The 13,682-nt window shown below is 34.5% G+C and overlaps 1 protein-coding gene across 3 annotated transcripts in view; it reads right to left on the bottom strand.

The window, feature by feature from the left end:
• Positions 1 to 13,682, bottom strand: part of PIK3C2G (phosphatidylinositol-4-phosphate 3-kinase, catalytic subunit type 2 gamma) — a 382,509-nt gene that overhangs the window by 133,490 nt on the left and 235,337 nt on the right. The gene's annotated exons all lie outside the window — the stretch shown is intronic.

The following is a 13,682-nucleotide window of genomic DNA, read 5'->3' as shown; positions in this document are numbered from 1 at the left end:
GTAAAGCTCTATCACCATCAAAAAACACAAACAAAGACAGGAAGAGGTGATGATGTCCTCACATATGCAGGCACAAATATAAGGACACAGGGATTATCAAAAATCATGGAAATATGACACTGCCAAAGGAAACTAATAAAATGCCAGTAATAGACCATGAAGAAATGGAGTACTATGAAATGTCTGATAAAATATTCAGAATACTCCTCTTAAAGCAATTCAAGGTACTAAAAGAAAATTCAGGTAGAAAAATGAAATATGGAAAATAAAAGAATACATCTTATAAAGAAATAGAAGCAATATCAAAAACCCAAATAAAAATTCTAGAGATAAAGAATACAGTAACTGAACTGAAAAAGTTATTAGAAAGCTTCAACAGTAGACATGATCAAGCAGAAGAAAAAAACAGTGAGCACAAAGACAGGACATTTGAAATTATCCAGTCAGAGAAACAAAAAGAAAAACAGAATGAAAAAGAATTAAGAAAGTTTATGAGAATTAAGAGACACTATCAAGTAAACTAACCTTCAAATAGTAGGATTTCCTAAAGGAGAGGAGAGAGAAAAGGGCCTAGAAAGCATATTTAATAAAATAATGATGAAAAATTTCTCAAATCTGAGGAAAGATGACAACATTCAGATACAGAAAATTCAGAGGCCATCAATTAAATTCAACTGAAAGGGGAAATCCCCAAGACATCACACTCCAATTATCAAAAATCAAAGGTAAGGAAAAAATACTAAAATCGCCAACATATGAAGAAGATATCACATTCAATGGACCACAAATATGACTTTAAACAGATTTTGCAGCAGAGACCCTGCAGGCCAAGAGAGAATAGGATGATATATTCAAATTGCTGGGGAGGAAAAAAAAAACAAAACCTGCCAATAAGAATACTTTACCTGGCAAAGTTGTCCTTCAGAAATGAGGGAAAAAATTAAAACAAAAGCTAATGGAGTTCATCACCACTAGCCCTGCTTTACAGGAATTGCTAACGGGAGTTATTTAAGCTAAAATAAAAGTCTGCTAATTAATAACAAAAAACAAATGAAAGTGAAAAAAAAAAGGCTCAATAGTATAAGTGATGCATATCCATACTCAGAATTCTCTAACACTCTAAGGGTAGTGTGTAAAGCAGTTTTAGAGAGTCAGAAGAAAAAGCTATTAAAAACAACTGCTAACATAAATTGTTAAGAGATACAAATTAGGGGCAAGGCCAAGATGGCCAACTAGAAGCAGTAGCTATCAGAGGCTTCCATTGAAAAGGACCATAACCGTGTGCGAATCCTGCACTGGCAATTAAAGTATCCAGGTTCTGTCATCAGAACTGACTAGGCAGCCGATGTGACCCACAGAGAGTAAGGAAGAGAGCCACATGGGGCAGGGGAGCCCCCACCTTTGCTGTTCTCCAGCCTTCTTGAGTGACATCTCCACACGTGGGAGTTACCAGATGAATACAGCCTGAAGTGAACCCCCAGAAAACTGCAGCAGCCCTACAGAAGAGGAACCTGACCATTAGAAGAAAAACAAACAAACAGAAAGCAACAACAACAGCATCAACAAAAAAGGTCCCCACAAAAACCCCATCCAAGGGTCAGCAGAGTCAAAGATTGAAACTAGACAAACTCACAAAGAGTTTGTGAGAGAGTGCCTCGCCTCCTACAAATGATTGCAACACCTCTCCAGCAAGGGCACAGAACTGGACAGAGGATGAGATGGAAAAATTGACAGAAGTAGGCTTCAGAAGATGGGTAATAACAAGCTATGCTGAACTAGAGGAGCATATTCTAACCCAATGCAAAGAAGCTAAAATCCTTGATGAAAGGTTACAAGAGGTGCTAACTAGAATAACCAGTTTAGAGAGGAACATAAATGACCTGATGGAGCTGAAAAATACACCACAAGAACTTCCTGAAGCATACACAAGTTTCAATAGCCCAGCTGACCAAGTGGAAGAAAGGATATCACAGTTTGAAGACCATCTTGCTGAAAGGCAGGCAGATAAGATTAGAGAAAAAAAAATGAAAAGAAATGAACAAAACCTCCAAGAAATACGGGACTATGTAAAAAGACTGAAGCTATGATTGATTGGAGTAACTGAAAGAGACTCAGAGAATGGAACTAAGTTGGAAAACACACTTCAGGATATTATCCAGGAGAAATTTCCCAACCTAGCAAGACAGGCCAACATTCAAATTTGGGAAATTCAGAGAACACCACTAAGAAAATCTCTGAGAAGATCAATCCCAAGATATAGAATCATCAGATTCTCCAAGGTTGAAATGAAGGAAAAAATGTTAAGAGCAACCAGAAAGGAAGTCCAAGTCACCTACAAAGGTAAGCCCATCAGACTAACAGCAGACTTCTCAGCAGAAACCCTACAAGACAGAAGAGAAGGGTGGCCAATATTTAACATTCTTAAAGAAAAGTATGTTCAACCCAGAATTTCATATGCAGCCAAACTAAATTTCATAAGTGAAGGATAAATAATATCCTTTCTAGACAAGTAAATGCTGAGGAATTTCATCACCACCAGGTCTGCCTTGCAGGAGCTCCTGAAGGAAGCATTAAATCTGGAAAGGAAAAACCAGTATCAGCCACTGCAAAAACACACCAAAATATAAAGACTAATGACACTATGAAGAAACTGCAGCAACTAATGTGCAAAATAACCAGATAGCATCATGATGACAGGATTTAATTCAAACATAACAATATTAACCTTAAATGTAAATGGGCTAAATGCCCCAGTTAAAAGGCACATACTGACAAATTGGATAAAGAGTCAAGACCAATCAGTGTGCTGAATTCAGGAGACTCATCTCACATACAAATACACATATAGGCTCAAAATAAAGGGGTAGAGGTAAATTTACCAAGTAAATGGAAAGCAAAAGAAAGCAGGGTTGCAATCCTAGTCTCTGACAAAACAGACTTTAAAGCAACAAAGATAAAAAAAGACAAAGAAGGTCATTACATAATGGTAAAGGGATCAATTCAACAAGAAGAGCTAACTATCCTAAATATATATGCACCCAGTACAGGAGCACCCAGATTCATAAAACAAGTTCTTAGAGACCTACAAAGAGACTGAGACTCCCACACAATAATAGTGGGATACTTTAATACCCCACTGTCCATACTAAACAGATCAAGGAGACAGAAAATTAACAAAGATATTAAGGATTTGAACTCTGCTCTGGATCAAGTGGACCTAATAGACATCTACAGAACTCTCCACCCCAAGTCAACAGGATACACATTCTTCTCAGTGCCACATGGCACTTAATTCTAAAATTGACCATGTAATTGGAAGGAAAACACTCCTCAGCAAATACAAAAGAATTGAAATCATAACACACAGTCTCTCAGACCACAGTGCAATCAAATTACAACTCAGGATTAAGAAACTCACTCAGAACCACACAATAACATAGAAATTGAGCAACCTGCTCCTGAATGACTCCTGGGTAAATAGTGAAATTAAGGCAGAAATCAAGAAGTTCTTTGAAACCAATGAGAACAGAGAGACAACGTATCAGAATCTCTGGGAAACAGCTAAAGCAGTGTTAAGAGGGAAATTTATAGCACTAAAAGTCCACATCAGAAAGTTGGAAATATCTCACATCAACACTCTCACATCACAATTAAAAGTGCTAGAGAAGCAAGAGCAAACTAATCAAAAAGCAAGCAGAAGACAAGAATTAACTAAGATAAGAGCAGAATTGAAGGTGATAGAGACACAAAAAACCTCCAAAAAATGAATCCAGGAGCTTGTTTTTTGAAAAAGTTAACAAAATAGATAGACAGCTATTTAGAATAATAAAGAAGAAAAGAGAGAAGAATCAAATAGACACAATAAAAAGTGATAAAGGGAGTATCAACACTGACCCCACAGAAATACAAACTACCATCACAGAATACTATGAACACCTCTATGCAAATAAACTAGAAAATTTAGAAGAAATACATAAATTCCTGGACACATACACCCTCTCAATACTAAACCAAGAAGAAGTCAAATCCCTCAATATACCAAGAACAAGCTCAGAAATTGAGGCAGTAATTAATAGCCTACCAACCAAAAAAAAAGCCCAGGACCAGACAGATCCACAGCCAAATTCTACCAGAGGTACAAAGAGGAGATGGTACCATTCCTTCTGAAACTATTTCAAACAATTGAGAAGGTGGGACTCCTCCTTAACTCATTGTCTGAGGTCAGCATTATCCTGATACCAAAACCTGGCAGAGACACAACAAAAAAAGAAAACTTCAGGCCAGTATCCCTGATGAACATCATTGTGAAACTCCTCAATAAAATATTGGCAAACCAAATCCAGCCGCACATCAAAAAGCTTATCCACCACAGTCAAGACGGCTTCACCTCTGGGGTGCAAGGCTGGTTCAACATACATAAATCAATAAGTGTAATCCATCATATAAACAGAGCAAATGACAAAAACCACATGGTTATCTCAATAGATGGAGAAAAGGTCTTTGATAAAATTCAACATCCGTTCATGTTAAAAACTCCCAATAAACTTGGTATTGATGGAACATATCTCAAAATAATAAGCTATTTATGACAGACCCACACCCAATATCATACTGAATGGGTGAAAGCTGGAAGCATTCCTTTGGAAACCGGCACAAGATAAGGATGCCGTCTTTCACCACTCCTATTCAACATAGTATTGGAAGTTCTGGCCAGGGCAATCAGGCAAGAGAAAGAAATAAAACATATTCAAATAGGAAGAGAGGAAGTCAAATTGTCTCTGTTTGCAGGCGACATGATTCTATATTTAAAACACCCTATTGTCTTAGCCCCAAAACTCCTTAAGCTGATAAGCAACTTCAGCAAAGTCTCAGGACACAAAATCAATATGCAAAAATCACAAGCACTCCTATACATCAACAATAGACAAACAGAGACTCAAATTATGAATGAACTCCCATTCACAATTACTACAAAGAGAATGAAATACCTAGGAATACAGTTAACAAGGGATGTGAAGGACCTTTTCAAGGAAAACTACAAACTACTGCTCAAGGAAATAAAAGAAGACACAAACAAATGGAATAACATCCCATCCTCATGGATAGGAAGAATCAATATCATATTTAATTTCTGCTGTGGCTTAAGTATTTTGGTGCTCATTGTAAGTGTTTCCCAGACTGAGAAACAATGGCGAGGCAGCAAGTTAGGTGATGCGCAGTATTTTATTTCTGGTACTCATGATAAGTCTTCCCCAGAATGGAAAGCAATGGCAGACAAATGATTATGTTCTAATGTTAAATACCAAACCACCAAAGATCACCTGCAAAAGCTGGAAGACATGGCCAACTCCTCAAATGTGTGAGCATTGTTATGCCCAGACCGTTTATTCCCCGAAGAAGACCACCAGAGTCCAGAGTCAAAGCCAAGCGGCAAGTATCTTTAATGCAAATTCGAACTTGGTCCCTCCATTCCACAACATACAAGAGGGCCTCGAACAATGCGTGTGCTCGCTTTTTATAGCCCGATGTAAACAGGACTTGTAAGGTTACAGAGGAACAAGGAACAAGGGAATTCTTTAGGTTACAGCATTACAATTGGTTAACATATTAAGTTTATACATTTAGCAGTTATCTATTGGTTCCCGTGCTTTCAGTAAAACTACAAACAGCGGTGTCCTTATCGGGGATTTCCCAGGATTTCCCAAGCTGAGATATATGGAGGAATGTATTTGCACTGGGCCATGTTTGTTCTGGGCCTGTTTGTACTGGGCCCAGGAAATTGAGAGATATATGGTGTTTGTACTGGGCCCAGGACTGAGGAATGTGCCTGATCTCTTTCAGCATCAATGAAAACCTGCACGTTATGCACATGTACCCTAGAACTTAAAGTATAAAAAAAAAAGAAAAAAAAAAGAAAGGAAAAGCAAAGAAAATAGAAAAACAACATCAACAAAGTTCCAGTAATGGACAGAGAAAAACTGAAGTTCTATAAAATGTTTGATAAAGAATTCAGAATAATCTTCTTAAAGGAATTCAGCAAAAAACAAGAAAAATGTTTAAAATATATATATATCATTTGGAAAACCATCCAGAAATAAAATAAAAAAAATTGACAAAGACAGAGGAACAATTAATAAAAAACCAAATAGGAAAGAAAAAAGCATAATAACTGCACTGAAAAACTCATCAGAAAATATAAACAACAGACTTGATCACACAAAAGTCAGTGAGCTTCAAGACTAAATATATGAAATTACCCAATCAGAGAATCAAAAAGAAAAAAAGAGTGAAAAAGGCCTGTGGGAATTATAGGACACCATCAAGCAAACTAACCTCCACATAATAATAATTCCCAAAAAGGAGGAGAGAGAAAAAGGCCTAGGAATCATATTTAAGGATATAATGTCTGAAAATTTTCCAAATCTATGGCATTGTTCAGGTAGAGTAAACCCAGAGGTCACCAATCAAATTTAAACTAGGGAGAAATTCCCCAAGACACATTATAATCAAATTATCAAAATTTAAAGACAAAGAAAGAATGCTGAAAGCAGCAAGAGAAAAGAAACACATTTTTTAGCGAGCCTCAATCCAGCTTTCAGTGGGTTTCACAGCAGAAACCCTGCAGGGCAGGGAAAGCAGGATAACATATTCAAAATGCTGAATGAAAAAAAAAAAAAGTCAGTCAGTAATACAGTATTCAGCAAAGCTATTCTTCAAACATCATGAAGAGATAAAAGACTTTTCTAGAAAAATGAAAACCGAGGGAATTCATTAACACCAGGTCTTACATGAAATGCTAAAGGGGGTTGTTCATTCTGAATGAAAAGAATGCTAACCTGTAACAAGAAAACACCTGAATGTATTAAAATAACTGATAAAAGTAAGTAGACAGACAAAGTCAGAATAATGTAATACTATAATTATGGTGTGCAAGCCATTTATATATTTAGTATAAAGACTAAACATTTTTTGAGTAAATAATTAAATAGAAAATTTAAAAAATCCTTGAGGCAAGTGGAAATGGAAACACAACATACTAGAATCTGTGAGATATAGCAAAAGCAGTTCTATGAGGAAAATTGATATCAATAAATGCATACATCAACAAAATAGAAATATATTTTTAAAAAACCTAATGTTATACCTCATGGAACTAGAAAAGCAGGAACAAATGAAACCCCAAATTAGTGGAAGGAAAGAAACAACAAAGATGGGAACAGAAATAAATGAGAAATTAAAACAAATACACAAGTTCAATGACAAATATAGTTGGTTCTTTAAAAAAATAAATAAAATTAATGAACATTTAGCTAGACTAAGAAAAAAGAAAAGACAAATAAAATCAAAGATTTTAAAAAGGGCCATTACAACTAATAGAAATACAAAGGCTTAGAAGAGACTATTATGGGCAATTATATGCCAACAAACTGGAAAATCCAGCAGAAATAGGTAAATTACTGGATACACACAACATGCCAAGATTAAATCATGAAGAAATAGAAAACCTGAACAAACTAATCATGAGTAACAAGACTGAAGTAGTAATAAAGACTCTCCCATGAAAGAAAAGCCCAGAGCCTGATGGTTTTACTGCTGAATTCTGGTATTTGAAAAAAAAAAAAACTAATACAAATTCTTACCAAACTCTTCCAAAAAGAAAAAAAAAAGAAAAAACTAAGAATCATTCCAAACTTATTTTATGAGGCCAGCATTACACTAGTACCAATATCAGAGAAGCACAAAACAAAAAAGAAAACCACAGGTCTGATGAGCATAGAAGCAAAAATTCCCAACAAATTACTAGCAAACCAATTCAACAACACGTTAAAAAGATCAGTCACCATGATCAAGTGGGATTTATACCAGGATGCAAGGATGATTCAACTGCAAATAAATAGGTGCGATGCATCATATTAACAGAATCAAGGACACAAATCATATAATTGCTTGAAGAGTTATAGAAAAAGTATTTGATAAAATTTAACATCCTTCATGATAACAACTCTCAACAAATTAGGCATGAAAGGAAAATACCTCAACATTATAAAGTCAGTATGTGACAAACCCACAGCTAACATCATAAGAAATGAGGAAAAGTTAAAATTATTCCTCTAAGATCTGGAACAAGAAGACAAGGATGCCCTCTGTAACCACTTTTATTCAACATAGTATTGGAAGTCCTACTCATAGCAATTTGGCAAGAGAACTAAATAAAGAATATTCAAATAGGAAAGCAGGAAGTCAAATTGTCCGTGTTTGCAGATGACATGATCATGTATATAGAAATACTAAAGATCTCGCAAAAAATTTGCCAGAACAAATAAACGAATTCAATACAGTTGCAGGATACAAAATCAACACATGAGATTAGTAGCAATTCTATACATCAGTAGAGAACTACCTGACAAAGACATCAAAAAGGCAATCCCTTTTACAACGGCTACAAAAAAGTAAAATAGAAATAAATTTAACCAAGGAGGTGAAAGATCTCTGCAATAAAAACTATTAAGCATTAAAGAAAGAATTCAAAGAAAACAAAACAGTATAAGGATCGTATGTTCAGGGATTGAAATAAAATCAATAAAGAAATATTGGACGTAGATTATACTTTAGACCAACTAGACCTAACAATATATACAAAACATTCCATCCAATAGCAGCAGGATACCCATTCTTCTCAGGTGCACATGAAACATTCTCCAGGATAGATCGTGTAAGGTCACAAAAGAAAACGTAACAAATTCAAGGTGATTGAAATTATATTAAGTATGTTTTTGGATCACAAAGCTGTAAAACTAGAAGTCAACTACTGGAGAAATTCGAAAAATACTCAAATATGTGGAAATCAAACAACATGCTCATAAACAACCAATGGGTCACAGAAAATATGAAAAATACCTGGAGACAAAAATAAAAGCAAAACAGACTAAAGCGTATTGCATGCAGCAAAAGCAATTCCAAGTGGGAAATTCATAGCAATAAATGTATATGTCAAAACAGAAGAAAAATCACAAATAAACAATGTAATAAAACACCTCAAAAATCTAGAGACAGAAGAACTACCTTAAGAGTTCAAAGCTGGCGAATGAAAGGAGATAACAAAGACCAGTGCAGAAATTAATGAAATAAGTACTAAAAAACAATAGAAAAAAATCACACAGTCGTTTTTTTGAAAAGATAGACAAAATACAAAATACAAACCATTTATTAGACAGTTTGTATTTTGTAATACAAACTGTTTACAAGACGGTAATAGAAACTGTTTACTAGACTAGGAAAAAAAGACTATTCAAATAAATGAATCAAAAGTGAAAGAGGAGACATTATAAGTGATACCACCGAAATAGAAAGGATCATTAAAAAATGGGATGAGCAATTACATGCCAAAAAATCGGATAACCTCAAAGAATTAGATAAATTCCTAGACACATATAACCTACCAAGACTGAATCAGAAAGAAAGAGAAAATCTGAATAGCTCAATAATGAGTAAGGAGATTGGATCAGTAATAAAAAGTCTCTCATCAAAGAAAAGCCCACAACTGGACAGCTTTACTCCAGAATTCTATCAAACATTAAAAAACAAACAAACAAAAAAACCCCAAAACTAATACTAATTATTTTCAGACTCTTCTACAAAATTGAAATAGAAGAAATTTTTTCAAACTCATTTTATGAGACTAGCTTTATCTTGATATCAAACCCAGAAAAGCATACTATAAGAAAAGAAAATTATAGGCCAATATTTCTAATTAACGTAGATACAAAAATACTCCAGAAAATATTATTAGAATGCTGAATTCCATAACAAATTAAAAGAATCATTCAACATGGTCAAGAGGGATTTACCCTGGGATCCCAGGATGGTTCAACATACCCAAATTAATAAATGTGATACACTAAATTTACAAAATGAAGGATAAAAATAACGTCATCATCTCACTGGATGCAGAAAAATCATGTGACAAAATGTAACATACCTTCATGATAAAACTCTCAACAGTTTAGGTATAAAGGATATGTACCTCAGGACAATAAAGGCCATATATGACAAACCCATAGCTAACTTTATTCTCAATGGTGAAAAGTTGACAGCTTTTCCTCTAAGATCAGAGACAGAACAAGGATGTCCATTCTTACCACTTCTTTTCAGCATAGTACTGGAAGTCCTCACCAGAGCAGTTAGGCAAGACAAAAAGAAAATCAAAGGCATCCTAATAGGAAAGGAAAAAGTGAAATTGTTTCTATTTGCTGATGACATGATATATATATAGAAAATCCTAAAGACTCCACTAAAGAACTGTTAGAACTGATAAAGGAATTCAGTAAAGTTGTAAGACACAAAACAAACATACAAAAATCAGTAGCATTTCTATATATTAATAATGAACTATCTGGAAAAAAAATAAAAAAATCCCATTTCTAGTGGCAACAAAAAATCAAATACTTAGGTGAAAATTTAACCAAGGAGGTAAAGGACTTGTATAGTGAATACTGTAAAACACGGATGAAAGAAATTGAAAAAACTTAGATGAAAAGATTTTCTGTGTCCATGGATTGGAAGAATTAATATTTTTTAAATTTCCATATCACCCAAAGCAATCTACAGATTCAGTGCAATTCCTATAAAACTCTGATGTCATTTTTTTCACACAAATGGACAAACAATCCTTATTATGTAACCACAAAAGATCCCAAGCAGCCAAAACAATCTTGAGCAAAAAGAACAAAGCTAGAGGAATCATACTACCCAACTTCAAGACATATTATAAAGTGATTGTAATCAAAACAGCATGGTCCTGGCATAAAAATAGACACATTGAACAGGGGAACAAGATAGAAAACTGAGAAATAAACCCATGCATTTATGGTCAACTTGTTTTTGACAAAGGTGCCAAGAACACATGATGGGAAGAAGACAGTCATTCAATAAATTGTGTTTGATAAAATGGATATTCACATGAAGAATAAAATTAGGACCTTAGCTTACATCACCCACAAAAAAATAGCTCAAAATGGAGAAAATACTTAAATATAAGACTTGAAACTATAAAACTGCTAGAAGAAAACATAAGGGGAAATCTCCATGACATTGGTCTTAGAAAATTTTTTTTTTGATAAGACCCCAAAAGCAAATGCAACAAAAGCAAAAGTAGACAAATGGAAGGCATCAAACTAAAACACTTCCACTCAGTAAAGGAAACAATTAGCAAACTGGAGAGATGGCCCATAGAATGGGAGAAAATGTTTGCAAACCATTTTTCTGATAATGGGTTGATATCAAAAATATTTAAGAAATACTCAAGTAACCTAATAACAAGAAAACAAATAAACTGTTTAAAAAATAAGCAAAGAACCTAAACAGATATTTCTCAAAAGAAGACATATAAATGGCCAATAAGTACATAAACCGCTAAGCATCACTAATTATCAAGGAAATGCGATTAAAGCCACACTGAAAAACCACCTCACATCTGTTAGAATGGATTTATCAAAAACATGAAAGATTAAGTATTGGAGGGATTTGGAGAAAAGGGAAATTATGCAATGTTTGTGGGAATATAAATTAGTACAGCAATTATGGAAGACAGTATGCAGTTTCCTCTAGAAACTAAAAATAGAACTACTGTATGACCGAATAATCTTGCTTCTGGGTATTTATTCAAAAGAATGGAAATCAATATGTTGCAAGAATGTCTTTGCTCTCATATTCTTTGCAGTATTGTTCACAATAGCCAAGATATGGGAACAAATAAATGTCCATCGATGGATGAAGAGATAAAGAAAATGTAGTACGTATACACAATGAAATACTACGTAGTTTTAATGGGGGGAAATTCTGTCATTTATGACAACATGAATGAATCCAGAGAGCATTATGCTAAGTGAAATAAGCCAATCACAAAAAAATCACATGATCTCACATACATGCAAAATCTAATAAAGTTTGATTCGTAAGAGTAGAATGGTGATTATCAGAGTCTTAGGGAGCAAGGAGTTGGGGGAATGAGGAGCTGTTGATCCAAGGGTGTAAAGTTTCAGATAGACAGCAAGAATAGACTTTCAGATCTATTGTCCATCAGCTGACTACAGTCAATAGTAATTTATTATAAATTTAAAAATAACAGAGTAAATTTCAAATGTCTCACCATAAAAAAGTGATAGGTAAGCAAGGTGGTGAATATGTTAACTAGTCTGATTTCATCACATGGTATCCCATAAACACATACAATTATGACCAATCATAAATAACATAAATAATATTTTTCAAAAATAAAAATAAATAAAAACAAAACAAAAACACATAGTCTGTCTCTAGCGTACCTGACCTTAAACACTGGTCATATTACCCTTTAAAATTATCTAGAAAGAAAGCTACAAAAAACACTTAATGCAAGGCTAGCATTAGCAAAGCGAAAGGCCTTATAGAATATGAAAACACAGTCTAGTCTAAAAAATAAAAGCATGAAATACAGAGTTAGGAGAGCAACAAACATCAGCAATAAATGCTTTTCTCAATTTATCCTGCTTTATAAGAGCATGTAATTATCAAGAAATTATTGAGTTGAAATTTTGAGTTTATTGCTACAGTGAAATCTTTTATGTAATGAAAAATTACTCTGTAGAAATCATTGTTATAGTGGAATTGAGTGCAAAATTGTGCATGCATAATTTGTTAATCACTTTAATTTGTATCTTGGTGAAAGAAAATTTAAAAATGAAGATAGGTCATGCACTGTGGCACATGCCTATAATTCCAGCATTTGGGGCTGAGGTCCAAATTGCTTGAGCCTAGGAGTTGAAGACCAGCCTGGACAACATGATGAGACCCTATCTCTACAAAACAATAAAAAGTTAGCCAGGTATGGTGGTGCATGCCTCTGGTCCCAGCTACTTGGGAAGTTGAGGTGGGAGGATCGCCTGAGTCCAGGGAGGTAAAGGTTGCAGTGAGCCATGATTGTGCCACTGCACTCCAGCCTTAGCGACAGAGTGAGACCCTATCCCTCCAAAAAGAAGATAATAATTAGGCAATAGTTGAAAAGAAAAACCAATTAGTTTCAGAGAGCTGGAAAAATTCCTCATTGCTTCCACTATAAAGGTTAGTCAAATTTTCCCCAGAATCATTAGGTAATACCTCAGTTGTTCTTTGATTTAATCTGATAGTATAAAATCTCTTTGTCTAGTCTCACAACTAAAGTCAATAACAAGGGATTGTTTGTTTATATGCAGGATGTGAAATCCTTCATAATCATAACTAAGATTTTTTTTTTCTCTCTTAGAAGTTTGAAAATTTTTGGGAGCTTCAGAGTTGGTCTAAGCATTGAAATAGAAATTCCAGATTCCTGGAGAACTGAATTCAGAGGAAGAGTTCAGGGACACCTGGGCATAGATTCCAAATGACAGAGTGACTTGGCTGACTCAGTTTAATTCAAGAACCAGGAAAGCTCAATGTCTGTAACATACTCTAAACAGAGTAACACAGATGCTTAGTGTGAGATGTTCTGGAATGGTGATATAAGCATGAGTATAAAAGGGTAGCAGCCCAGTGAGAAATCAGTTTTTTTTTCTCAAAATCCTTCTTATAAGAATATCACCTCTTTGCTGTGTTAGTTCATACACAATGAATTAGTTAATATATGTTAATAATATTTTGTAGCCAGGCACGGTGGCTCACGCCTGTAA

This window comes from Colobus angolensis, unplaced genomic scaffold (assembly GCF_000951035.1).
Source record: "Colobus angolensis palliatus isolate OR3802 unplaced genomic scaffold, Cang.pa_1.0 Scaffold11, whole genome shotgun sequence".
NCBI classification, from domain to species: Eukaryota; Metazoa; Chordata; class Mammalia; order Primates; family Cercopithecidae; genus Colobus; species Colobus angolensis.
This window is presented reverse-complemented; position numbering and strand designations above follow the sequence as displayed.